Source organism: Pleurodeles waltl, unplaced genomic scaffold, assembly GCF_031143425.1.
Source record: "Pleurodeles waltl isolate 20211129_DDA unplaced genomic scaffold, aPleWal1.hap1.20221129 scaffold_302, whole genome shotgun sequence".
Lineage (NCBI taxonomy): Eukaryota > Metazoa > Chordata > Amphibia > Caudata > Salamandridae > Pleurodeles > Pleurodeles waltl.
In genome coordinates this window covers 103,566-128,040 of record NW_027150008.1, presented here as the reverse complement: position 1 = coordinate 128,040, position 24,475 = coordinate 103,566, and the positions used below count along the sequence as shown (strand labels likewise).

General features: G+C 50.5%; 15 non-coding genes across 15 annotated transcripts; all 15 read right to left on the bottom strand.

Moving 5' to 3' along the window:
- Positions 1-780: 780 nt before the first annotated feature.
- Positions 781-896, bottom strand: LOC138275666 (U5 spliceosomal RNA). Its single transcript, XR_011200439.1, has one exon. It is a non-coding gene; the product is annotated as a U5 spliceosomal RNA (small nuclear RNA).
- A 1,295-nt stretch (positions 897-2,191) lies between these two features.
- Positions 2,192-2,307, bottom strand: LOC138275706 (U5 spliceosomal RNA). Its single transcript, XR_011200479.1, has one exon. It is a non-coding gene; the product is annotated as a U5 spliceosomal RNA (small nuclear RNA).
- A 2,220-nt stretch (positions 2,308-4,527) lies between these two features.
- On the bottom strand, positions 4,528-4,643 carry LOC138275665 (U5 spliceosomal RNA). Its single transcript, XR_011200438.1, has one exon. It is a non-coding gene; the product is annotated as a U5 spliceosomal RNA (small nuclear RNA).
- A 1,282-nt stretch (positions 4,644-5,925) lies between these two features.
- Positions 5,926-6,041, bottom strand: LOC138275664 (U5 spliceosomal RNA). The gene has a single exon (XR_011200437.1). It is a non-coding gene; the product is annotated as a U5 spliceosomal RNA (small nuclear RNA).
- A 1,295-nt stretch (positions 6,042-7,336) lies between these two features.
- Positions 7,337-7,452, bottom strand: LOC138275663 (U5 spliceosomal RNA). Its single transcript, XR_011200436.1, has one exon. It is a non-coding gene; the product is annotated as a U5 spliceosomal RNA (small nuclear RNA).
- Positions 7,453-8,747: 1,295 nt separating this feature from the next.
- On the bottom strand, positions 8,748-8,863 carry LOC138275662 (U5 spliceosomal RNA). The gene has a single exon (XR_011200435.1). It is a non-coding gene; the product is annotated as a U5 spliceosomal RNA (small nuclear RNA).
- Positions 8,864-10,158: 1,295 nt separating this feature from the next.
- LOC138275705 (U5 spliceosomal RNA) lies at positions 10,159-10,274 on the bottom strand. Its single transcript, XR_011200478.1, has one exon. It is a non-coding gene; the product is annotated as a U5 spliceosomal RNA (small nuclear RNA).
- A 2,220-nt stretch (positions 10,275-12,494) lies between these two features.
- On the bottom strand, positions 12,495-12,610 carry LOC138275661 (U5 spliceosomal RNA). The gene has a single exon (XR_011200434.1). It is a non-coding gene; the product is annotated as a U5 spliceosomal RNA (small nuclear RNA).
- A 1,295-nt stretch (positions 12,611-13,905) lies between these two features.
- LOC138275660 (U5 spliceosomal RNA) lies at positions 13,906-14,021 on the bottom strand. Its single transcript, XR_011200433.1, has one exon. It is a non-coding gene; the product is annotated as a U5 spliceosomal RNA (small nuclear RNA).
- Positions 14,022-15,316: 1,295 nt separating this feature from the next.
- LOC138275704 (U5 spliceosomal RNA) lies at positions 15,317-15,432 on the bottom strand. The gene has a single exon (XR_011200477.1). It is a non-coding gene; the product is annotated as a U5 spliceosomal RNA (small nuclear RNA).
- A 2,220-nt stretch (positions 15,433-17,652) lies between these two features.
- Positions 17,653-17,768, bottom strand: LOC138275659 (U5 spliceosomal RNA). Its single transcript, XR_011200432.1, has one exon. It is a non-coding gene; the product is annotated as a U5 spliceosomal RNA (small nuclear RNA).
- A 1,295-nt stretch (positions 17,769-19,063) lies between these two features.
- On the bottom strand, positions 19,064-19,179 carry LOC138275658 (U5 spliceosomal RNA). Its single transcript, XR_011200431.1, has one exon. It is a non-coding gene; the product is annotated as a U5 spliceosomal RNA (small nuclear RNA).
- A 1,295-nt stretch (positions 19,180-20,474) lies between these two features.
- LOC138275703 (U5 spliceosomal RNA) lies at positions 20,475-20,590 on the bottom strand. Its single transcript, XR_011200476.1, has one exon. It is a non-coding gene; the product is annotated as a U5 spliceosomal RNA (small nuclear RNA).
- A 2,220-nt stretch (positions 20,591-22,810) lies between these two features.
- Positions 22,811-22,926, bottom strand: LOC138275657 (U5 spliceosomal RNA). Its single transcript, XR_011200430.1, has one exon. It is a non-coding gene; the product is annotated as a U5 spliceosomal RNA (small nuclear RNA).
- A 1,282-nt stretch (positions 22,927-24,208) lies between these two features.
- On the bottom strand, positions 24,209-24,324 carry LOC138275655 (U5 spliceosomal RNA). Its single transcript, XR_011200428.1, has one exon. It is a non-coding gene; the product is annotated as a U5 spliceosomal RNA (small nuclear RNA).
- Between the last annotated feature and the right edge of the window lie 151 nt (positions 24,325-24,475).

The following is a 24,475-nucleotide window of genomic DNA, read 5'->3' as shown; positions in this document are numbered from 1 at the left end:
TGACACGGTTCTCTTCTGGTAGATTTTGCCAGACATTTGTGTGCAGTGTCAAAGCAATTAGACAGAATGTTGAACCCAGTTCTGCTGCAAAAGAGTGCTGTTTACCTTCCCATGGCCTCAGAGGCAGCACACTTTAAAGCAGCTCGGCCTGCTTGTATCACTATCCCTTTCGGTTGGAGTCGCTCTCTGGGCCTTTTGTCTCCATGATAATTGACCCTTTCCTGCAATAACCATCCCATCCAAATGCAGTGGGCCACCACCATGCTCCAGAACAAGTCATGTGCTTTCAGGCACATCCTCTAGCTGAGCCTGAATCTAAAAGGATCTAGCTAGCTAGGCCAGAGTCACAAGCCAGACACCCCCTTTCAAAAGAATCTGAGAGGGAGCCAGCCCGGGAATAGCCATCTTTACACCTCCCAAGGCACCCAGAACTAGCCTCCTGTATACCTCCAAGGGCACCAATAACGGGCAAGCCCTATGAAAAGCACAGCCTGAGTGTTGGTGGCCACCTGTGAAAAGTAGGGTGACCCCTGGCCTGCTGGCAGCAGAGATGTTGGGAGCAGAGACAATCTAATGCCTGCTGTCGTGATGATTCAAGACAGCCAAGAAAAGCAGCCTCACGCTCCGCAGAAATTCTTTCCCATGAGCCACCTGGCCTATGCAAATGAGTAGACAGCAGGCCTCAGAACAAAACACCAACTTCCTCTGGCAAAGGAAACAGCAGACAGCCCACAGGTGTACCCCAACTGCTAGCACTTTTGTCTTCAACAAACGATAAACAGCCTCACCTGTGGCAAGGCCTCAAAAAATTGAATGAAACTCGTAAACGTTCCTCTCCACGGAAATCTTTAGTAAAAGGCGAAAGATTTATTCGTTTTGAAGAGAAACCCGAGTGTGTTACAAGCTGAGCCTAGCAGGGCATGTGGCGCCACAAACAGAGACCCTGCCATTGCGAGGGCGAGGGTCCGAGAGGTGTTTTTTCGCCCTACTTAACAGGGCAAGAACCACAGGGGAGAGCAAAACAGCCCAAACGTTCAAGGCCCCTGCTTCAAGTAGAGAAAGAAAAAATGGTGGACCGTTTTCAGGGTTCTGTCTGGGCATATGCAAATTTCGGTGGCACTCGCCTCAGCTGATTGGCCAGGGTGAGTCTGCTGGGCAGGGAAAAGGGAAAGCTAGAGGCAGGCTGTAAGTGAAGTGGGCGCACAGGGAAACGTTTTCCTATAGATTGTGTGTATTGAATGCCACTGATGCCACAGTAAGGCTTTGCAGCGCTAATAGTATTCCCATTAGACACCACCCAGGTACGCAGCAGCAGGCAGGTGAAAATAAGGGAATACCGAGCAGAAGCTGAGGTATCAATGGTAAATGCTGGCTTTTTTTCTCCCTGCAATGCTTTCCTGACACGGTTATCTTCTGGTAGATTTTGCCAGACATTTGTGTGCAGTGTCAAAGCAATTAGACAGAATGTTGAACCCAGTTCTGCTGCAAAAGAGTGCTGCTTACCTTCCCATGGCCTCAGAGGCAGCACACTTTAAAGCAGCTCGGCCTGCTTGTATCACTATCCCTTTCGGTTGGAGTCGCTCTCTGGGCCTTTTGTCTCCATGATAATTGACCCTTTCCTGCAATAACCATCCCATCCAAATGCAGTGGGCCACCACCATGCTCCAGAACAAGTCATGTGCTTTCAGGCACATCCTCTAGCTGAGCCTGAATCTAAAAGGATCTAGCTAGCTAGGCCAGAGTCACAAGCCAGACACCCCCTTTCAAAAGAATCTGAGAGGGAGCCAGCCCGGGACTAGCCATCTTTACACCTCCCAAGGCACCCAGAACTAGCCTCCTGTATACCTCCAAGGGCACCAACAACGGGCACCAATAACGGGCAAGCCCTATGAAAAGCACAGCCTGAGTGTTGGTGGCCACCTGTGAAAAGTAGGGTGACCCCTGGCCTGCTGGCAGCAGAGATGTTGGGAGCAGAGACAATCTAATGCCTGCTGTCGTGATGATTCAAGATAGCCAAGAAAAGCAGCCTCACGCTCCGCAGAAATTCTTTCCCATGAGCCACCTGGCCTATGCAAATGAGTAGACAGCAGGCCTCAGAACAAAACACCAACTTCCTCTGGCAAAGGAAACAGCAGACAGCCCACAGGTGTACCCCAACTGCTAGCACTTTTGTCTTCAACAAACGATAAACAGCCTCACCTATGGCAAGGCCTCAAAAAATTGAATGAAACTCGTAAACGTTCCTCTCCACGGAAATCTTTAGTAAAAGGCGAAAGATTTATTCGTTTTGAAGAGAAACCCGAGTGTGTTACAAGCTGAGCCTAGCAGGGCATGTGGCGCCACAAACAGAGACCCTGCCATTGCGAGGGCGAGGGTCCGAGAGGTGGTTTTTCGCCCTACTTAACAGGGCAAGAACCACAGGGGAGAGCAAAACAGCCCAAACGTTCAAGGCCCCTGCTTCAAGTAGAGAAAGAAAAAATGGTGGACCGTTTTCAGGGTTCTGTCTGGGCATATGCAAATTTCGGTGGCACTCGCCTCAGCTGATTGGCCAGGGTGAGTCTGCTGGGCAGGGAAAAGGGAAAGCTGGAGGCAGGCTGTAAGTGAAGTGGGCGCGCAGGGAAACGTTTTCCTATAGATTGTGGGCCATATTTATACTCCGTTTGCGCCTAAATTGCGTCGTTTTTTTTTACGCAATTTCGACGCAAAACTAACGCCAACTAACGCCATATTTATACTATGGCGTTAGAGGCGAATAGCGCCAAAGTTCCCGGAATGTGCGTCATTTTTTAGCGTGAACCCCTTCCTTGCGTTAATGATATGCAAGGGAGGCGTTCCCGTCTAAAAAATGACTCCCAGGACTTTACGTGGTATTTATACTCCCGGGCAAAAGAGACGCCCGGGAGTTGGCGTGGCTAAAAACGGCGCATTTGCGCCACTTTTTAACGCCTGCTCAGAGCAGGCGTTAAGGGGCCTGTGGGCTCAAAATGAACCCACAGGTGCCCTCCCATGCCCCCAGGGACCCCCCCTGCCACCCTTGCCCACCCCAGGAGGACCCCCAAGGATGGAGGGACCCACCCCAGGGACATTCAGGTAAGTTCAGGTAAGTATAATTTTTTTTTTTTTATATATTTTTTTGGTGGCATAGGGGGGCCTTATTTGTGCCCCCCTACATGCCACTATGCCCAATGACCATGCCCAGGGGACAGAAGTCCCCTGGGCATGGCCATTGGGCAAGGGGGCATGACTCCTATCTTTACAATGATAGGAGTCATGTTGATGGGGGATGGGCGTCGTTAAAAAATGGCGCAAGTCGGGTTAAGACGATTTTTTCGACGTAACCTGACTTGCCCCATTTTAAGACGCCCATGCGCCATTTTCCCCCTACGCCGGCGCTGTCTGGTCTACGTGGTTTTTTCCCACGCAAACCAGGCAGCGCCGGTCTGATTGCGCCGTCTAACGCCATTCCATAAATACGGCGCCCGCATGGCGCTTCAGAATGGCGTTAGACGGCGCAAAACTTTTTGACGCTAAACTGCGTTAGCGCAGTTTAGCGTCAAAAAGTATAAATATGGGCCCGTGTGTATTGAATGCCACTGATGCCACAGTAAGGCTTTGCAGCGCTAATAGTATTCCCATTAGACACCACCCAGGTACGCAGCAGCAGGCAGGTGAAAATAAGGGAATACCGAGCAGAAGCTGAGGTATCAATGGTAAATGCTGGCTTTTTTTCTCCCTGCAATGCTTTCCTGACACGGTTCTCTTCTGGTAGATTTTGCCAGACATTTGTGTGCAGTGTCAAAGCAATTAGACAGAATGTTGAACCCAGTTCTGCTGCAAAAGAGTGCTGTTTACCTTCCCATGGCCTCAGAGGCAGCACACTTTAAAGCAGCTCGGCCTGCTTGTATCACTATCCCTTTCGGTTGGAGTCGCTCTCTGGGCCTTTTGTCTCCATGATAATTGACCCTTTCCTGCAATAACCATCCCATCCAAATGCAGTGGGCCACCACCATGCTCCAGAACAAGTCATGTGCTTTCAGGCACATCCTCTAGCTGAGCCTGAATCTAAAAGGATCTAGCTAGCTAGGCCAGAGTCACAAGCCAGACACCCCCTTTCAAAAGAATCTGAGAGGGAGCCAGCCCGGGACTAGCCATCTTTACACCTCCCAAGGCACCCAGAACTAGCCTCCTGTATACCTCCAAGGGCACCAATAACGGGCAAGCCCTATGAAAAGCACAGCCTGAGTGTTGGTGGCCACCTGTGAAAAGTAGGGTGACCCCTGGCCTGCTGGCAGCAGAGATGTTGGGAGCAGAGACAATCTAATGCCTGCTGTCGTGATGATTCAAGACAGCCAAGAAAAGCAGCCTCACGCTCCGCAGAAATTCTTTCCCATGAGCCACCTGGCCTATGCAAATGAGTAGACAGCAGGCCTCAGAACAAAACACCAACTTCCTCTGGCAAAGGAAACAGCAGACAGCCCACAGGTGTACCCCAACTGCTAGCACTTTTGTCTTCAACAAACGATAAACAGCCTCACCTGTGGCAAGGCCTCAAAAAATTGAATGAAACTCGTAAACGTTCCTCTCCACGGAAATCTTTAGTAAAAGGCGAAAGATTTATTCGTTTTGAAGAGAAACCCGAGTGTGTTACAAGCTGAGCCTAGCAGGGCATGTGGCGCCACAAACAGAGACCCTGCCATTGCAAGGGCGAGGGTCCGAGAGGTGGTTTTTCGCCCTACTTAACAGGGCAAGAACCACAGGGGAGAGCAAAACAGCCCAAACGTTCAAGGCCCCTGCTTCAAGTAGAGAAAGAAAAAATGGTGGACCGTTTTCAGGGTTCTGTCTGGGCATATGCAAATTTCGGTGGCACTCGCCTCAGCTGATTGGCCAGGGTGAGTCTGCTGGGCAGGGAAAAGGGAAAGCTGGAGGCAGGCTGTAAGTGAAGTGGGCGCGCAGGGAAACGTTTTCCTATAGATTGTGTGTATTGAATGCCACTGATGCCACAGTAAGGCTTTGCAGCGCTAATAGTATTCCCATTAGACACCACCCAGGTACGCAGCAGCAGGCAGGTGAAAATAAGGGAATACCGAGCAGAAGCTGAGGTATCAATGGTAAATGCTGGCTTTTTTTCTCCCTGCAATGCTTTCCTGACACGGTTCTCTTCTGGTAGATTTTGCCAGACATTTGTGTGCAGTGTCAAAGCAATTAGACAGAATGTTGAACCCAGTTCTGCTGCAAAAGAGTGCTGTTTACCTTCCCATGGCCTCAGAGGCAGCACACTTTAAAGCAGCTCGGCCTGCTTGTATCACTATCCCTTTCGGTTGGAGTCGCTCTCTGGGCCTTTTGTCTCCATGATAATTGACCCTTTCCTGCAATAACCATCCCATCCAAATGCAGTGGGCCACCACCATGCTCCAGAACAAGTCATGTGCTTTCAGGCACATCCTCTAGCTGAGCCTGAATCTAAAAGGATCTAGCTAGCTAGGCCAGAGTCACAAGCCAGACACCCCCTTTCAAAAGAATCTGAGAGGGAGCCAGCCCGGGACTAGCCATCTTTACACCTCCCAAGGCACCCAGAACTAGCCTCCTGTATACCTCCAAGGGCACCAATAACGGGCAAGCCCTATGAAAAGCACAGCCTGAGTGTTGGTGGCCACCTGTGAAAAGTAGGGTGACCCCTGGCCTGCTGGCAGCAGAGATGTTGGGAGCAGAGACAATCTAATGCCTGCTGTCGTGATGATTCAAGACAGCCAAGAAAAGCAGCCTCACGCTCCGCAGAAATTCTTTCCCATGAGCCACCTGGCCTATGCAAATGAGTAGACAGCAGGCCTCAGAACAAAACACCAACTTCCTCTGGCAAAGGAAACAGCAGACAGCCCACAGGTGTACCCCAACTGCTAGCACTTTTGTCTTCAACAAACGATAAACAGCCTCACCTGTGGCAAGGCCTCAAAAAATTGAATGAAACTCGTAAACGTTCCTCTCCACGGAAATCTTTAGTAAAAGGCGAAAGATTTATTCGTTTTGAAGAGAAACCCGAGTGTGTTACAAGCTGAGCCTAGCAGGGCATGTGGCGCCACAAACAGAGACCCTGCCATTGCAAGGGCGAGGGTCCGAGAGGTGGTTTTTCGCCCTACTTAACAGGGCAAGAACCACAGGGGAGAGCAAAACAGCCCAAACGTTCAAGGCCCCTGCTTCAAGTAGAGAAAGAAAAAATGGTGGACCGTTTTCAGGGTTCTGTCTGGGCATATGCAAATTTCGGTGGCACTCGCCTCAGCTGATTGGCCAGGGTGAGTCTGCTGGGCAGGGAAAAGGGAAAGCTGGAGGCAGGCTGTAAGTGAAGTGGGCGCGCAGGGAAACGTTTTCCTATAGATTGTGTGTATTGAATGCCACTGATGCCACAGTAAGGCTTTGCAGCGCTAATAGTATTCCCATTAGACACCACCCAGGTACGCAGCAGCAGGCAGGTGAAAATAAGGGAATACCGAGCAGAAGCTGAGGTATCAATGGTAAATGCTGGCTTTTTTTCTCCCTGCAATGCTTTCCTGACACGGTTATCTTCTGGTAGATTTTGCCAGACATTTGTGTGCAGTGTCAAAGCAATTAGACAGAATGTTGAACCCAGTTCTGCTGCAAAAGAGTGCTGCTTACCTTCCCATGGCCTCAGAGGCAGCACACTCTAAAGCAGCTCGGCCTGCTTGTATCACTATCCCTTTCGGTTGGAGTCGCTCTCTGGGCCTTTTGTCTCCATGATAATTGACCCTTTCCTGCAATAACCATCCCATCCAAATGCAGTGGGCCACCACCATGCTCCAGAACAAGTCATGTGCTTTCAGGCACATCCTCTAGCTGAGCCTGAATCTAAAAGGATCTAGCTAGCTAGGCCAGAGTCACAAGCCAGACACCCCCTTTCAAAAGAATCTGAGAGGGAGCCAGCCCGGGACTAGCCATCTTTACACCCCCCAAGGCACCCAGAACTAGCCTCCTGTATACCTCCAAGGGCACCAACAACGGGCACCAATAACGGGCAAGCCCTATGAAAAGCACAGCCTGAGTGTTGGTGGCCACCTGTGAAAAGTAGGGTGACCCCTGGCCTGCTGGCAGCAGAGATGTTGGGAGCAGAGACAATCTAATGCCTGCTGTCGTGATGATTCAAGACAGCCAAGAAAAGCAGCCTCACGCTCCGCAGAAATTCTTTCCCATGAGCCACCTGGCCTATGCAAATGAGTAGACAGCAGGCCTCAGAACAAAACACCAACTTCCTCTGGCAAAGGAAACAGCAGACAGCCCACAGGTGTACCCCAACTGCTAGCACTTTTGTCTTCAACAAACGATAAACAGCCTCACCTGTGGCAAGGCCTCAAAAAATTGAATGAAACTCGTAAACGTTCCTCTCCACGGAAATCTTTAGTAAAAGGCGAAAGATTTATTCGTTTTGAAGAGAAACCCGAGTGTGTTACAAGCTGAGCCTAGCAGGGCATGTGGCGCCACAAACAGAGACCCTGCCATTGCAAGGGCGAGGGTCCGAGAGGTGGTTTTTCGCCCTACTTAACAGGGCAAGAACCACAGGGGAGAGCAAAACAGCCCAAACGTTCAAGGCCCCTGCTTCAAGTAGAGAAAGAAAAAATGGTGGACCGTTTTCAGGGTTCTGTCTGGGCATATGCAAATTTCGGTGGCACTCGCCTCAGCTGATTGGCCAGGGTGAGTCTGCTGGGCAGGGAAAAGGGAAAGCTGGAGGCAGGCTGTAAGTGAAGTGGGCGCGCAGGGAAACGTTTTCCTATAGATTGTGTGTATTGAATGCCACTGATGCCACAGTAAGGCTTTGCAGCGCTAATAGTATTCCCATTAGACACCACCCAGGTACGCAGCAGCAGGCAGGTGAAAATAAGGGAATACCGAGCAGAAGCTGAGGTATCAATGGTAAATGCTGGCTTTTTTTCTCCCTGCAATGCTTTCCTGACACGGTTATCTTCTGGTAGATTTTGCCAGACATTTGTGTGCAGTGTCAAAGCAATTAGACAGAATGTTGAACCCAGTTCTGCTGCAAAAGAGTGCTGCTTACCTTCCCATGGCCTCAGAGGCAGCACACTCTAAAGCAGCTCGGCCTGCTTGTATCACTATCCCTTTCGGTTGGAGTCGCTCTCTGGGCCTTTTGTCTCCATGATAATTGACCCTTTCCTGCAATAACCATCCCATCCAAATGCAGTGGGCCACCACCATGCTCCAGAACAAGTCATGTGCTTTCAGGCACATCCTCTAGCTGAGCCTGAATCTAAAAGGATCTAGCTAGCTAGGCCAGAGTCACAAGCCAGACACCCCCTTTCAAAAGAATCTGAGAGGGAGCCAGCCCGGGACTAGCCATCTTTACACCCCCCAAGGCACCCAGAACTAGCCTCCTGTATACCTCCAAGGGCACCAACAACGGGCACCAATAACGGGCAAGCCCTATGAAAAGCACAGCCTGAGTGTTGGTGGCCACCTGTGAAAAGTAGGGTGACCCCTGGCCTGCTGGCAGCAGAGATGTTGGGAGCAGAGACAATCTAATGCCTGCTGTCGTGATGATTCAAGACAGCCAAGAAAAGCAGCCTCACGCTCCGCAGAAATTCTTTCCCATGAGCCACCTGGCCTATGCAAATGAGTAGACAGCAGGCCTCAGAACAAAACACCAACTTCCTCTGGCAAAGGAAACAGCAGACAGCCCACAGGTGTACCCCAACTGCTAGCACTTTTGTCTTCAACAAACGATAAACAGCCTCACCTGTGGCAAGGCCTCAAAAAATTGAATGAAACTCGTAAACGTTCCTCTCCACGGAAATCTTTAGTAAAAGGCGAAAGATTTATTCGTTTTGAAGAGAAACCCGAGTGTGTTACAAGCTGAGCCTAGCAGGGCATGTGGCGCCACAAACAGAGACCCTGCCATTGCGAGGGCGAGGGTCCGAGAGGTGTTTTTTCGCCCTACTTAACAGGGCAAGAACCACAGGGGAGAGCAAAACAGCCCAAACGTTCAAGGCCCCTGCTTCAAGTAGAGAAAGAAAAAATGGTGGACCGTTTTCAGGGTTCTGTCTGGGCATATGCAAATTTCGGTGGCACTCGCCTCAGCTGATTGGCCAGGGTGAGTCTGCTGGGCAGGGAAAAGGGAAAGCTAGAGGCAGGCTGTAAGTGAAGTGGGCGCACAGGGAAACGTTTTCCTATAGATTGTGTGTATTGAATGCCACTGATGCCACAGTAAGGCTTTGCAGCGCTAATAGTATTCCCATTAGACACCACCCAGGTACGCAGCAGCAGGCAGGTGAAAATAAGGGAATACCGAGCAGAAGCTGAGGTATCAATGGTAAATGCTGGCTTTTTTTCTCCCTGCAATGCTTTCCTGACACGGTTATCTTCTGGTAGATTTTGCCAGACATTTGTGTGCAGTGTCAAAGCAATTAGACAGAATGTTGAACCCAGTTCTGCTGCAAAAGAGTGCTGCTTACCTTCCCATGGCCTCAGAGGCAGCACACTTTAAAGCAGCTCGGCCTGCTTGTATCACTATCCCTTTCGGTTGGAGTCGCTCTCTGGGCCTTTTGTCTCCATGATAATTGACCCTTTCCTGCAATAACCATCCCATCCAAATGCAGTGGGCCACCACCATGCTCCAGAACAAGTCATGTGCTTTCAGGCACATCCTCTAGCTGAGCCTGAATCTAAAAGGATCTAGCTAGCTAGGCCAGAGTCACAAGCCAGACACCCCCTTTCAAAAGAATCTGAGAGGGAGCCAGCCCGGGACTAGCCATCTTTACACCTCCCAAGGCACCCAGAACTAGCCTCCTGTATACCTCCAAGGGCACCAACAACGGGCACCAATAACGGGCAAGCCCTATGAAAAGCACAGCCTGAGTGTTGGTGGCCACCTGTGAAAAGTAGGGTGACCCCTGGCCTGCTGGCAGCAGAGATGTTGGGAGCAGAGACAATCTAATGCCTGCTGTCGTGATGATTCAAGATAGCCAAGAAAAGCAGCCTCACGCTCCGCAGAAATTCTTTCCCATGAGCCACCTGGCCTATGCAAATGAGTAGACAGCAGGCCTCAGAACAAAACACCAACTTCCTCTGGCAAAGGAAACAGCAGACAGCCCACAGGTGTACCCCAACTGCTAGCACTTTTGTCTTCAACAAACGATAAACAGCCTCACCTATGGCAAGGCCTCAAAAAATTGAATGAAACTCGTAAACGTTCCTCTCCACGGAAATCTTTAGTAAAAGGCGAAAGATTTATTCGTTTTGAAGAGAAACCCGAGTGTGTTACAAGCTGAGCCTAGCAGGGCATGTGGCGCCACAAACAGAGACCCTGCCATTGCGAGGGCGAGGGTCCGAGAGGTGGTTTTTCGCCCTACTTAACAGGGCAAGAACCACAGGGGAGAGCAAAACAGCCCAAACGTTCAAGGCCCCTGCTTCAAGTAGAGAAAGAAAAAATGGTGGACCGTTTTCAGGGTTCTGTCTGGGCATATGCAAATTTCGGTGGCACTCGCCTCAGCTGATTGGCCAGGGTGAGTCTGCTGGGCAGGGAAAAGGGAAAGCTGGAGGCAGGCTGTAAGTGAAGTGGGCGCGCAGGGAAACGTTTTCCTATAGATTGTGGGCCATATTTATACTCCGTTTGCGCCTAAATTGCGTCGTTTTTTTTGACGCAATTTCGACGCAAAACTAACGCCAACTAACGCCATATTTATACTATGGCGTTAGAGGCGAATAGCGCCAAAGTTCCCGGAATGTGCGTCATTTTTTAGCGTGAACCCCTTCCTTGCGTTAATGATATGCAAGGGAGGCGTTCCCGTCTAAAAAATGACTCCCAGGACTTTACGTGGTATTTATACTCCCGGGCAAAAGAGACGCCCGGGAGTTGGCGTGGCTAAAAACGGCGCATTTGCGCCACTTTTTAACGCCTGCTCAGAGCAGGCGTTAAGGGGCCTGTGGGCTCAAAATGAACCCACAGGTGCCCTCCCATGCCCCCAGGGACCCCCCCTGCCACCCTTGCCCACCCCAGGAGGACCCCCAAGGATGGAGGGACCCACCCCAGGGACATTCAGGTAAGTTCAGGTAAGTATAATTTTTTTTTTTTTATATATTTTTTTGGTGGCATAGGGGGGCCTTATTTGTGCCCCCCTACATGCCACTATGCCCAATGACCATGCCCAGGGGACAGAAGTCCCCTGGGCATGGCCATTGGGCAAGGGGGCATGACTCCTATCTTTACAATGATAGGAGTCATGTTGATGGGGGATGGGCGTCGTTAAAAAATGGCGCAAGTCGGGTTAAGACGATTTTTTCGACGTAACCTGACTTGCCCCATTTTAAGACGCCCATGCGCCATTTTCCCCCTACGCCGGCGCTGTCTGGTCTACGTGGTTTTTTCCCACGCAAACCAGGCAGCGCCGGTCTGATTGCGCCGTCTAACGCCATTCCATAAATACGGCGCCCGCATGGCGCTTCAGAATGGCGTTAGACGGCGCAAAACTTTTTGACGCTAAACTGCGTTAGCGCAGTTTAGCGTCAAAAAGTATAAATATGGGCCCGTGTGTATTGAATGCCACTGATGCCACAGTAAGGCTTTGCAGCGCTAATAGTATTCCCATTAGACACCACCCAGGTACGCAGCAGCAGGCAGGTGAAAATAAGGGAATACCGAGCAGAAGCTGAGGTATCAATGGTAAATGCTGGCTTTTTTTCTCCCTGCAATGCTTTCCTGACACGGTTCTCTTCTGGTAGATTTTGCCAGACATTTGTGTGCAGTGTCAAAGCAATTAGACAGAATGTTGAACCCAGTTCTGCTGCAAAAGAGTGCTGTTTACCTTCCCATGGCCTCAGAGGCAGCACACTTTAAAGCAGCTCGGCCTGCTTGTATCACTATCCCTTTCGGTTGGAGTCGCTCTCTGGGCCTTTTGTCTCCATGATAATTGACCCTTTCCTGCAATAACCATCCCATCCAAATGCAGTGGGCCACCACCATGCTCCAGAACAAGTCATGTGCTTTCAGGCACATCCTCTAGCTGAGCCTGAATCTAAAAGGATCTAGCTAGCTAGGCCAGAGTCACAAGCCAGACACCCCCTTTCAAAAGAATCTGAGAGGGAGCCAGCCCGGGACTAGCCATCTTTACACCTCCCAAGGCACCCAGAACTAGCCTCCTGTATACCTCCAAGGGCACCAATAACGGGCAAGCCCTATGAAAAGCACAGCCTGAGTGTTGGTGGCCACCTGTGAAAAGTAGGGTGACCCCTGGCCTGCTGGCAGCAGAGATGTTGGGAGCAGAGACAATCTAATGCCTGCTGTCGTGATGATTCAAGACAGCCAAGAAAAGCAGCCTCACGCTCCGCAGAAATTCTTTCCCATGAGCCACCTGGCCTATGCAAATGAGTAGACAGCAGGCCTCAGAACAAAACACCAACTTCCTCTGGCAAAGGAAACAGCAGACAGCCCACAGGTGTACCCCAACTGCTAGCACTTTTGTCTTCAACAAACGATAAACAGCCTCACCTGTGGCAAGGCCTCAAAAAATTGAATGAAACTCGTAAACGTTCCTCTCCACGGAAATCTTTAGTAAAAGGCGAAAGATTTATTCGTTTTGAAGAGAAACCCGAGTGTGTTACAAGCTGAGCCTAGCAGGGCATGTGGCGCCACAAACAGAGACCCTGCCATTGCAAGGGCGAGGGTCCGAGAGGTGGTTTTTCGCCCTACTTAACAGGGCAAGAACCACAGGGGAGAGCAAAACAGCCCAAACGTTCAAGGCCCCTGCTTCAAGTAGAGAAAGAAAAAATGGTGGACCGTTTTCAGGGTTCTGTCTGGGCATATGCAAATTTCGGTGGCACTCGCCTCAGCTGATTGGCCAGGGTGAGTCTGCTGGGCAGGGAAAAGGGAAAGCTGGAGGCAGGCTGTAAGTGAAGTGGGCGCGCAGGGAAACGTTTTCCTATAGATTGTGTGTATTGAATGCCACTGATGCCACAGTAAGGCTTTGCAGCGCTAATAGTATTCCCATTAGACACCACCCAGGTACGCAGCAGCAGGCAGGTGAAAATAAGGGAATACCGAGCAGAAGCTGAGGTATCAATGGTAAATGCTGGCTTTTTTTCTCCCTGCAATGCTTTCCTGACACGGTTATCTTCTGGTAGATTTTGCCAGACATTTGTGTGCAGTGTCAAAGCAATTAGACAGAATGTTGAACCCAGTTCTGCTGCAAAAGAGTGCTGCTTACCTTCCCATGGCCTCAGAGGCAGCACACTCTAAAGCAGCTCGGCCTGCTTGTATCACTATCCCTTTCGGTTGGAGTCGCTCTCTGGGCCTTTTGTCTCCATGATAATTGACCCTTTCCTGCAATAACCATCCCATCCAAATGCAGTGGGCCACCACCATGCTCCAGAACAAGTCATGTGCTTTCAGGCACATCCTCTAGCTGAGCCTGAATCTAAAAGGATCTAGCTAGCTAGGCCAGAGTCACAAGCCAGACACCCCCTTTCAAAAGAATCTGAGAGGGAGCCAGCCCGGGACTAGCCATCTTTACACCCCCCAAGGCACCCAGAACTAGCCTCCTGTATACCTCCAAGGGCACCAACAACGGGCACCAATAACGGGCAAGCCCTATGAAAAGCACAGCCTGAGTGTTGGTGGCCACCTGTGAAAAGTAGGGTGACCCCTGGCCTGCTGGCAGCAGAGATGTTGGGAGCAGAGACAATCTAATGCCTGCTGTCGTGATGATTCAAGACAGCCAAGAAAAGCAGCCTCACGCTCCGCAGAAATTCTTTCCCATGAGCCACCTGGCCTATGCAAATGAGTAGACAGCAGGCCTCAGAACAAAACACCAACTTCCTCTGGCAAAGGAAACAGCAGACAGCCCACAGGTGTACCCCAACTGCTAGCACTTTTGTCTTCAACAAACGATAAACAGCCTCACCTGTGGCAAGGCCTCAAAAAATTGAATGAAACTCGTAAACGTTCCTCTCCACGGAAATCTTTAGTAAAAGGCGAAAGATTTATTCGTTTTGAAGAGAAACCCGAGTGTGTTACAAGCTGAGCCTAGCAGGGCATGTGGCGCCACAAACAGAGACCCTGCCATTGCGAGGGCGAGGGTCCGAGAGGTGTTTTTTCGCCCTACTTAACAGGGCAAGAACCACAGGGGAGAGCAAAACAGCCCAAACGTTCAAGGCCCCTGCTTCAAGTAGAGAAAGAAAAAATGGTGGACCGTTTTCAGGGTTCTGTCTGGGCATATGCAAATTTCGGTGGCACTCGCCTCAGCTGATTGGCCAGGGTGAGTCTGCTGGGCAGGGAAAAGGGAAAGCTAGAGGCAGGCTGTAAGTGAAGTGGGCGCACAGGGAAACGTTTTCCTATAGATTGTGTGTATTGAATGCCACTGATGCCACAGTAAGGCTTTGCAGCGCTAATAGTATTCCCATTAGACACCACCCAGGTACGCAGCAGCAGGCAGGTGAAAATAAGGGAATACCGAGCAGAAGCTGAGGTATCAATGGTAAATGCTGGCTTTTTTTCTCCCTGCAATGCTTTCCTGACACGGTTATCTTCTGGTAGATTTTGCCAGACATTTGTGTGCAGTGTCAAAGCAATTAGACAGAATGTTGAACCCAGTTCTGCTGCAAAAGAGTGCTGCTTACCTTCCCATGGCCTCAGAGGCAGCACACTTTAAAGCAGCTCGGCCTGCTTGTATCACTATCCCTTTCGGTTGGAGTCGCTCTCTGGGCCTTTTGTCTCCATGATAATTGACCCTTTCCTGCAATAACCATCCCATCCAAATGCAGTGGGCCACCACCATGCTCCAGAACAAGTCATGTGCTTTCAGGCACATCCTCTAGCTGAGCCTGAATCTAAAAGGATCTAGCTAGCTAGGCCAGAGTCACAAGCCAGACACCCCCTTTCAAAAGAATCTGAGAGGGAGCCAGCCCGGGACTAGCCATCTTTACACCTCCCAAGGCACCCAGAACTAGCCTCCTGTATACCTCCAAGGGCACCAACAACGGGCACCAATAACGGGCAAGCCCTATGAAAAGCACAGCCTGAGTGTTGGTGGCCACCTGTGAAAAGTAGGGTGACCCCTGGCCTGCTGGCAGCAGAGATGTTGGGAGCAGAGACAATCTAATGCCTGCTGTCGTGATGATTCAAGATAGCCAAGAAAAGCAGCCTCACGCTCCGCAGAAATTCTTTCCCATGAGCCACCTGGCCTATGCAAATGAGTAGACAGCAGGCCTCAGAACAAAACACCAACTTCCTCTGGCAAAGGAAACAGCAGACAGCCCACAGGTGTACCCCAACTGCTAGCACTTTTGTCTTCAACAAACGATAAACAGCCTCACCTATGGCAAGGCCTCAAAAAATTGAATGAAACTCGTAAACGTTCCTCTCCACGGAAATCTTTAGTAAAAGGCGAAAGATTTATTCGTTTTGAAGAGAAACCCGAGTGTGTTACAAGCTGAGCCTAGCAGGGCATGTGGCGCCACAAACAGAGACCCTGCCATTGCGAGGGCGAGGGTCCGAGAGGTGGTTTTTCGCCCTACTTAACAGGGCAAGAACCACAGGGGAGAGCAAAACAGCCCAAACGTTCAAGGCCCCTGCTTCAAGTAGAGAAAGAAAAAATGGTGGACCGTTTTCAGGGTTCTGTCTGGGCATATGCAAATTTCGGTGGCACTCGCCTCAGCTGATTGGCCAGGGTGAGTCTGCTGGGCAGGGAAAAGGGAAAGCTGGAGGCAGGCTGTAAGTGAAGTGGGCGCGCAGGGAAACGTTTTCCTATAGATTGTGGGCCATATTTATACTCCGTTTGCGCCTAAATTGCGTCGTTTTTTTTGACGCAATTTCGACGCAAAACTAACGCCAACTAACGCCATATTTATACTATGGCGTTAGAGGCGAATAGCGCCAAAGTTCCCGGAATGTGCGTCATTTTTTTGCGTGAACCCCTTCCTTGCGTTAATGATATGCAAGGGAGGCGTTCCCGTCTAAAAAATGACTCCCAGGACTTTACGTGGTATTTATACTCCCGGGCAAAAGAGACGCCCGGGAGTTGGCGTGGCTAAAAACGGCGCATTTGCGCCACTTTTTAACGCCTGCTCAGAGCAGGCGTTAAGGGGCCTGTGGGCTCAAAATGAACCCACAGGTGCCCTCCCATGCCCCCAGGGACCCCCCCTGCCACCCTTGCCCACCCCAGGAGGACCCCCAAGGATGGAGGGACCCACCCCAGGGACATTCAGGTAAGTTCAGGTAAGTATAATTTTTTTTTTTTTATATATTTTTTTGGTGGCATAGGGGGGCCTTATTTGTGCCCCCCTACATGCCACTATGCCCAATGACCATGCCCAGGGGACAGAAGTCCCCTGGGCATGGCCATTGGGCAAGGGGGCATGACTCCTATCTTTACAATGATAGGAGTCATGTTGATGGGGGATGGGCGTCGTTAAAAAATGGCGCAAGTCGGGTTAAGACGATTTTTTCGACGTAACCTGACTTGCCCCATTTTAAGACGCCCATGCGCCATTTTCCCCCTACGCCGGCGCTGTCTGGTCTACGTGGTTTTTTCCCACGCAAACCAGGCAGCGCCGGTCTGATTGCGCCGTCTAACGCCATTCCATAAATACGGCGCCCGCATGGCGCTTCAGAATGGCGTTAGACGGCGCAAAACTTTTTGACGCTAAACTGCGTTAGCGCAGTTTAGCGTCAAAAAGTATAAATATGGGCCCGTGTGTATTGAATGCCACTGATGCCACAGTAAGGCTTTGCAGCGCTAATAGTATTCCCATTAGACACCACCCAGGTACGCAGCAGCAGGCAGGTGAAAATAAGGGAATACCGAGCAGAAGCTGAGGTATCAATGGTAAATGCTGGCTTTTTTTCTCCCTGCAATGCTTTCCTGACACGGTTCTCTTCTGGTAGATTTTGCCAGACATTTGTGTGCAGTGTCAAAGCAATTAGACAGAATGTTGAACCCAGTTCTGCTGCAAAAGAGTGCTGTTTACCTTCCCATGGCCTCAGAGGCAGCACACTTTAAAGCAGCTCGGCCTGCTTGTATCACTATCCCTTTCGGTTGGAGTCGCTCTCTGGGCCTTTTGTCTCCATGATAATTGACCCTTTCCTGCAATAACCATCCCATCCAAATGCAGTGGGCCACCACCATGCTCCAGAACAAGTCATGTGCTTTCAGGCACATCCTCTAGCTGAGCCTGAATCTAAAAGGATCTAGCTAGCTAGGCCAGAGTCACAAGCCAGACACCCCCTTTCAAAAGAATCTGAGAGGGAGCCAGCCCGGGACTAGCCATCTTTACACCTCCCAAGGCACCCAGAACTAGCCTCCTGTATACCTCCAAGGGCACCAATAACGGGCAAGCCCTATGAAAAGCACAGCCTGAGTGTTGGTGGCCACCTGTGAAAAGTAGGGTGACCCCTGGCCTGCTGGCAGCAGAGATGTTGGGAGCAGAGACAATCTAATGCCTGCTGTCGTGATGATTCAAGACAGCCAAGAAAAGCAGCCTCACGCTCCGCAGAAATTCTTTCCCATGAGCCACCTGGCCTATGCAAATGAGTAGACAGCAGGCCTCAGAACAAAACACCAACTTCCTCTGGCAAAGGAAACAGCAGACAGCCCACAGGTGTACCCCAACTGCTAGCACTTTTGTCTTCAACAAACGATAAACAGCCTCACCTGTGGCAAGGCCTCAAAAAATTGAATGAAACTCGTAAACGTTCCTCTCCACGGAAATCTTTAGTAAAAGGCGAAAGATTTATTCGTTTTGAAGAGAAACCCGAGTGTGTTACAAGCTGAGCCTAGCAGGGCATGTGGCGCCACAAACAGAGACCCTGCCATTGCAAGGGCGAGGGTCCGAGAGGTGGTTTTTCGCCCTACTTAACAGGGCAAGAACCACAGGGGAGAGCAAAACAGCCCAAACGTTCAAGGCCCCTGCTTCAAGTAGAGAAAGAAAAAATGGTGGACCGTTTTCAGGGTTCTGTCTGGGCATATGCAAATTTCGGTGGCACTCGCCTCAGCTGATTGGCCAGGGTGAGTCTGCTGGGCAGGGAAAAGGGAAAGCTGGAGGCAGGCTGTAAGTGAAGTGGGCGCGCAGGGAAACGTTTTCCTATAGATTGTGTGTATTGAATGCCACTGATGCCACAGTAAGGCTTTGCAGCGCTAATAGTATTCCCATTAGACACCACCCAGGTACGCAGCAGCAGGCAGGTGAAAATAAGGGAATACCGAGCAGAAGCTGAGGTATCAATGGTAAATGCTGGCTTTTTTTCTCCCTGCAATGCTTTCCTGACACGGTTATCTTCTGGTAGATTTTGCCAGACATTTGTGTGCAGTGTCAAAGCAATTAGACAGAATGTTGAACCCAGTTCTGCTGCAAAAGAGTGCTGCTTACCTTCCCATGGCCTCAGAGGCAGCACACTCTAAAGCAGCTCGGCCTGCTTGTATCACTATCCCTTTCGGTTGGAGTCGCTCTCTGGGCCTTTTGTCTCCATGATAATTGACCCTTTCCTGCAATAACCATCCCATCCAAATGCAGTGGGCCACCACCATGCTCCAGAACAAGTCATGTGCTTTCAGGCACATCCTCTAGCTGAGCCTGAATCTAAAAGGATCTAGCTAGCTAGGCCAGAGTCACAAGCCAGACACCCCCTTTCAAAAGAATCTGAGAGGGAGCCAGCCCGGGACTAGCCATCTTTACACCCCCCAAGGCACCCAGAACTAGCCTCCTGTATACCTCCAAGGGCACCAACAACGGGCACCAATAACGGGCAAGCCCTATGAAAAGCACAGCCTGAGTGTTGGTGGCCACCTGTGAAAAGTAGGGTGACCCCTGGCCTGCTGGCAGCAGAGATGTTGGGAGCAGAGACAATCTAATGCCTGCTGTCGTGATGATTCAAGACAGCCAAGAAAAGCAGCCTCACGCTCCGCAGAAATTCTTTCCCATGAGCCACCTGGCCTATGCAAATGAGTAGACAGCAGGCCTCAGAACAAAACACCAACTTCCTCTGGCAAAGGAAACAGCAGACAGCCCACAGGTGTACCCCAACTGCTAGCACTTTTGTCTTCAACAAACGATAAACAGCCTCACCTGTGGCAAGGCCTCAAAAAATTGAATGAAACTCGTAAACGTTCCTCTCCACGGAAATCTTTAGTAAAAGGCGAAAGATTTATTCGTTTTGAAGAGAAACCCGAGTGTGTTACAAGCTGAGCCTAGCAGGGCATGTGGCGCCACAAACAGAGACCCTGCCATTGCGAGGGCGAGGGTCCGAGAGGTGTTTTTTCGCCCTACTTAACAGGGCAAGAACCACAGGGGAGAGCAAAACAGCCCAAACGTTCAAGGCCCCTGCTTCAAGTAGAGAAAGAAAAAATGGTGGACCGTTTTCAGGGTTCTGTCTGGGCATATGCAAATTTCGGTGGCACTCGCCTCAGCTGATTGGCCAGGGTGAGTCTGCTGGGCAGGGAAAAGGGAAAGCTAGAGGCAGGCTGTAAGTGAAGTGGGCGCACAGGGAAACGTTTTCCTATAGATTGTGTGTATTGAATGCCACTGATGCCACAGTAAGGCTTTGCAGCGCTAATAGTATTCCCATTAGACACCACCCAGGTACGCAGCAGCAGGCAGGTGAAAATAAGGGAATACCGAGCAGAAGCTGAGGTATCAATGGTAAATGCTGGCTTTTTTTCTCCCTGCAATGCTTTCCTGACACGGTTATCTTCTGGTAGATTTTGCCAGACATTTGTGTGCAGTGTCAAAGCAATTAGACAGAATGTTGAACCCAGTTCTGCTGCAAAAGAGTGCTGATTACCTTCCCATGGCCTCAGAGGCAGCACACTTTAAAGCAGCTCGGCCTGCTTGTATCACTATCCCTTTCGGTTGGAGTCGCTCTCTGGGCCTTTTGTCTCCATGATAATTGACCCTTTCCTGCAATAACCATCCCATCCAAATGCAGTGGGCCACCACCATGCTCCAGAACAAGTCATGTGCTTTCAGGCACATCCTCTAGCTGAGCCTGAATCTAAAAGGATCTAGCTAGCTAGGCCAGAGTCACAAGCCAGACACCCCCTTTCAAAAGAATCTGAGAGGGAGCCAGCCCGGGACTAGCCATCTTTACACCTCCCAAGGCACCCAGAACTAGCCTCCTGTATACCTCCAAGGGCACCAACAACGGGCACCAATAACGGGCAAGCCCTATGAAAAGCACAGCCTGAGTGTTGGTGGCCACCTGTGAAAAGTAGGGTGACCCCTGGCCTGCTGGCAGCAGAGATGTTGGGAGCAGAGACAATCTAATGCCTGCTGTCGTGATGATTCAAGATAGCCAAGAAAAGCAGCCTCACGCTCCGCAGAAATTCTTTCCCATGAGCCACCTGGCCTATGCAAATGAGTAGACAGCAGGCCTCAGAACAAAACACCAACTTCCTCTGGCAAAGGAAACAGCAGACAGCCCACAGGTGTACCCCAACTGCTAGCACTTTTGTCTTCAACAAACGATAAACAGCCTCACCTATGGCAAGGCCTCAAAAAATTGAATGAAACTCGTAAACGTTCCTCTCCACGGAAATCTTTAGTAAAAGGCGAAAGATTTATTCGTTTTGAAGAGAAACCCGAGTGTGTTACAAGCTGAGCCTAGCAGGGCATGTGGCGCCACAAACAGAGACCCTGCCATTGCGAGGGCGAGGGTCCGAGAGGTGGTTTTTCGCCCTACTTAACAGGGCAAGAACCACAGGGGAGAGCAAAACAGCCCAAACGTTCAAGGCCCCTGCTTCAAGTAGAGAAAGAAAAAATGGTGGACCGTTTTCAGGGTTCTGTCTGGGCATATGCAAATTTCGGTGGCACTCGCCTCAGCTGATTGGCCAGGGTGAGTCTGCTGGGCAGGGAAAAGGGAAAGCTGGAGGCAGGCTGTAAGTGAAGTGGGCGCGCAGGGAAACGTTTTCCTATAGATTGTGGGCCATATTTATACTCCGTTTGCGCCTAAATTGCGTCGTTTTTTTTGACGCAATTTCGACGCAAAACTAACGCCAACTAACGCCATATTTATACTATGGCGTTAGAGGCGAATAGCGCCAAAGTTCCCGGAATGTGCGTCATTTTTTAGCGTGAACCCCTTCCTTGCGTTAATGATATGCAAGGGAGGCGTTCCCGTCTAAAAAATGACTCCCAGGACTTTACGTGGTATTTATACTCCCGGGCAAAAGAGACGCCCGGGAGTTGGCGTGGCTAAAAACGGCGCATTTGCGCCACTTTTTAACGCCTGCTCAGAGCAGGCGTTAAGGGGCCTGTGGGCTCAAAATGAACCCACAGGTGCCCTCCCATGCCCCCAGGGACCCCCCCTGCCACCCTTGCCCACCCCAGGAGGACCCCCAAGGATGGAGGGACCCACCCCAGGGACATTCAGGTAAGTTCAGGTAAGTATAATTTTTTTTTTTTAATATATTTTTTTGGTGGCATAGGGGGGCCTTATTTGTGCCCCCCTACATGCCACTATGCCCAATGACCATGCCCAGGGGACAGAAGTCCCCTGGGCATGGCCATTGGGCAAGGGGGCATGACTCCTATCTTTACAATGATAGGAGTCATGTTGATGGGGGATGGGCGTCGTTAAAAAATGGCGCAAGTCGGGTTAAGACGATTTTTTCGACGTAACCTGACTTGCCCCATTTTAAGACGCCCATGCGCCATTTTCCCCCTACGCCGGCGCTGTCTGGTCTACGTGGTTTTTTCCCACGCAAACCAGGCAGCGCCGGTCTGATTGCGCCGTCTAACGCCATTCCATAAATACGGCGCCCGCATGGCGCTTCAGAATGGCGTTAGACGGCGCAAAACTTTTTGACGCTAAACTGCGTTAGCGCAGTTTAGCGTCAAAAAGTATAAATATGGGCCCGTGTGTATTGAATGCCACTGATGCCACAGTAAGGCTTTGCAGCGCTAATAGTATTCCCATTAGACACCACCCAGGTACGCAGCAGCAGGCAGGTGAAAATAAGGGAATACCGAGCAGAAGCTGAGGTATCAATGGTAAATGCTGGCTTTTTTTCTCCCTGCAATGCTTTCCTGACACGGTTCTCTTCTGGTAGATTTTGCCAGACATTTGTGTGCAGTGTCAAAGCAATTAGACAGAATGTTGAACCCAGTTCTGCTGCAAAAGAGTGCTGTTTACCTTCCCATGGCCTCAGAGGCAGCACACTTTAAAGCAGCTCGGCCTGCTTGTATCACTATCCCTTTCGGTTGGAGTCGCTCTCTGGGCCTTTTGTCTCCATGATAATTGACCCTTTCCTGCAATAACCATCCCATCCAAATGCAGTGGGCCACCACCATGCTCCAGAACAAGTCATGTGCTTTCAGGCACATCCTCTAGCTGAGCCTGAATCTAAAAGGATCTAGCTAGCTAGGCCAGAGTCACAAGCCAGACACCCCCTTTCAAAAGAATCTGAGAGGGAGCCAGCCCGGGACTAGCCATCTTTACACCTCCCAAGGCACCCAGAACTAGCCTCCTGTATACCTCCAAGGGCACCAATAACGGGCAAGCCCTATGAAAAGCACAGCCTGAGTGTTGGTGGCCACCTGTGAAAAGTAGGGTGACCCCTGGCCTGCTGGCAGCAGAGATGTTGGGAGCAGAGACAATCTAATGCCTGCTGTCGTGATGATTCAAGACAGCCAAGAAAAGCAGCCTCACGCTCCGCAGAAATTCTTTCCCATGAGCCACCTGGCCTATGCAAATGAGTAGACAGCAGGCCTCAGAACAAAACACCAACTTCCTCTGGCAAAGGAAACAGCAGACAGCCCACAGGTGTACCCCAACTGCTAGCACTTTTGTCTTCAACAAACGATAAACAGCCTCACCTGTGGCAAGGCCTCAAAAAATTGAATGAAACTCGTAAACGTTCCTCTCCACGGAAATCTTTAGTAAAAGGCGAAAGATTTATTCGTTTTGAAGAGAAACCCGAGTGTGTTACAAGCTGAGCCTAGCAGGGCATGTGGCGCCACAAACAGAGACCCTGCCATTGCAAGGGCGAGGGTCCGAGAGGTGGTTTTTCGCCCTACTTAACAGGGCAAGAACCACAGGGGAGAGCAAAACAGCCCAAACGTTCAAGGCCCCTGCTTCAAGTAGAGAAAGAAAAAATGGTGGACCGTTTTCAGGGTTCTGTCTGGGCATATGCAAATTTCGGTGGCACTCGCCTCAGCTGATTGGCCAGGGTGAGTCTGCTGGGCAGGGAAAAGGGAAAGCTGGAGGCAGGCTGTAAGTGAAGTGGGCGCGCAGGGAAACGTTTTCCTATAGATTGTGTGTATTGAATGCCACTGATGCCACAGTAAGGCTTTGCAGCGCTAATAGTATTCCCATTAGACACCACCCAGGTACGCAGCAGCAGGCAGGTGAAAATAAGGGAATACCGAGCAGAAGCTGAGGTATCAATGGTAAATGCTGGCTTTTTTTCTCCCTGCAATGCTTTCCTGACACGGTTCTCTTCTGGTAGATTTTGCCAGACATTTGTGTGCAGTGTCAAAGCAATTAGACAGAATGTTGAACCCAGTTCTGCTGCAAAAGAGTGCTGTTTACCTTCCCATGGCCTCAGAGGCAGCACACTTTAAAGCAGCTCGGCCTGCTTGTATCACTATCCCTTTCGGTTGGAGTCGCTCTCTGGGCCTTTTGTCTCCATGATAATTGACCCTTTCCTGCAATAACCATCCCATCCAAATGCAGTGGGCCACCACCATGCTCCAGAACAAGTCATGTGCTTTCAGGCACATCCTCTAGCTGAGCCTGAATCTAAAAGGATCTAGCTAGCTAGGCCAGAGTCACAAGCCAGACACCCCCTTTCAAAAGAATCTGAGAGGGAGCCAGCCCGGGAATAGCCATCTTTACACCTCCCAAGGCACCCAGAACTAGCCTCCTGTATACCTCCAAGGGCACCAATAACGGGCAAGCCCTATGAAAAGCACAGCCTGAGTGTTGGTGGCCACCTGTGAAAAGTAGGGTGACCCCTGGCCTGCTGGCAGCAGAGATGTTGGGAGCAGAGACAATCTAATGCCTGCTGTCGTGATGATTCAAGACAGCCAAGAAAAGCAGCCTCACGCTCCGCAGAAATTCTTTCCCATGAGCCACCTGGCCTATGCAAATGAGTAGACAGCAGGCCTCAGAACAAAACACCAACTTCCTCTGGCAAAGGAAACAGCAGACAGCCCACAGGTGTACCCCAACTGCTAGCACTTTTGTCTTCAACAAACGATAAACAGCCTCACCTGTGGCAAGGCCTCAAAAAATTGAATGAAACTCGTAAACGTTCCTCTCCACGGAAATCTTTAGTAAAAGGCGAAAGATTTATTCGTTTTGAAGAGAAACCCGAGTGTGTTACAAGCTGAGCCTAGCAGGGCATGTGGCGCCACAAACAGAGACCCTGCCATTGCGAGGGCGAGGGTCCGAGAGGTGTTTTTTCGCCCTACTTAACAGGGCAAGAACCACAGGGGAGAGCAAAACAGCCCAAACGTTCAAGGCCCCTGC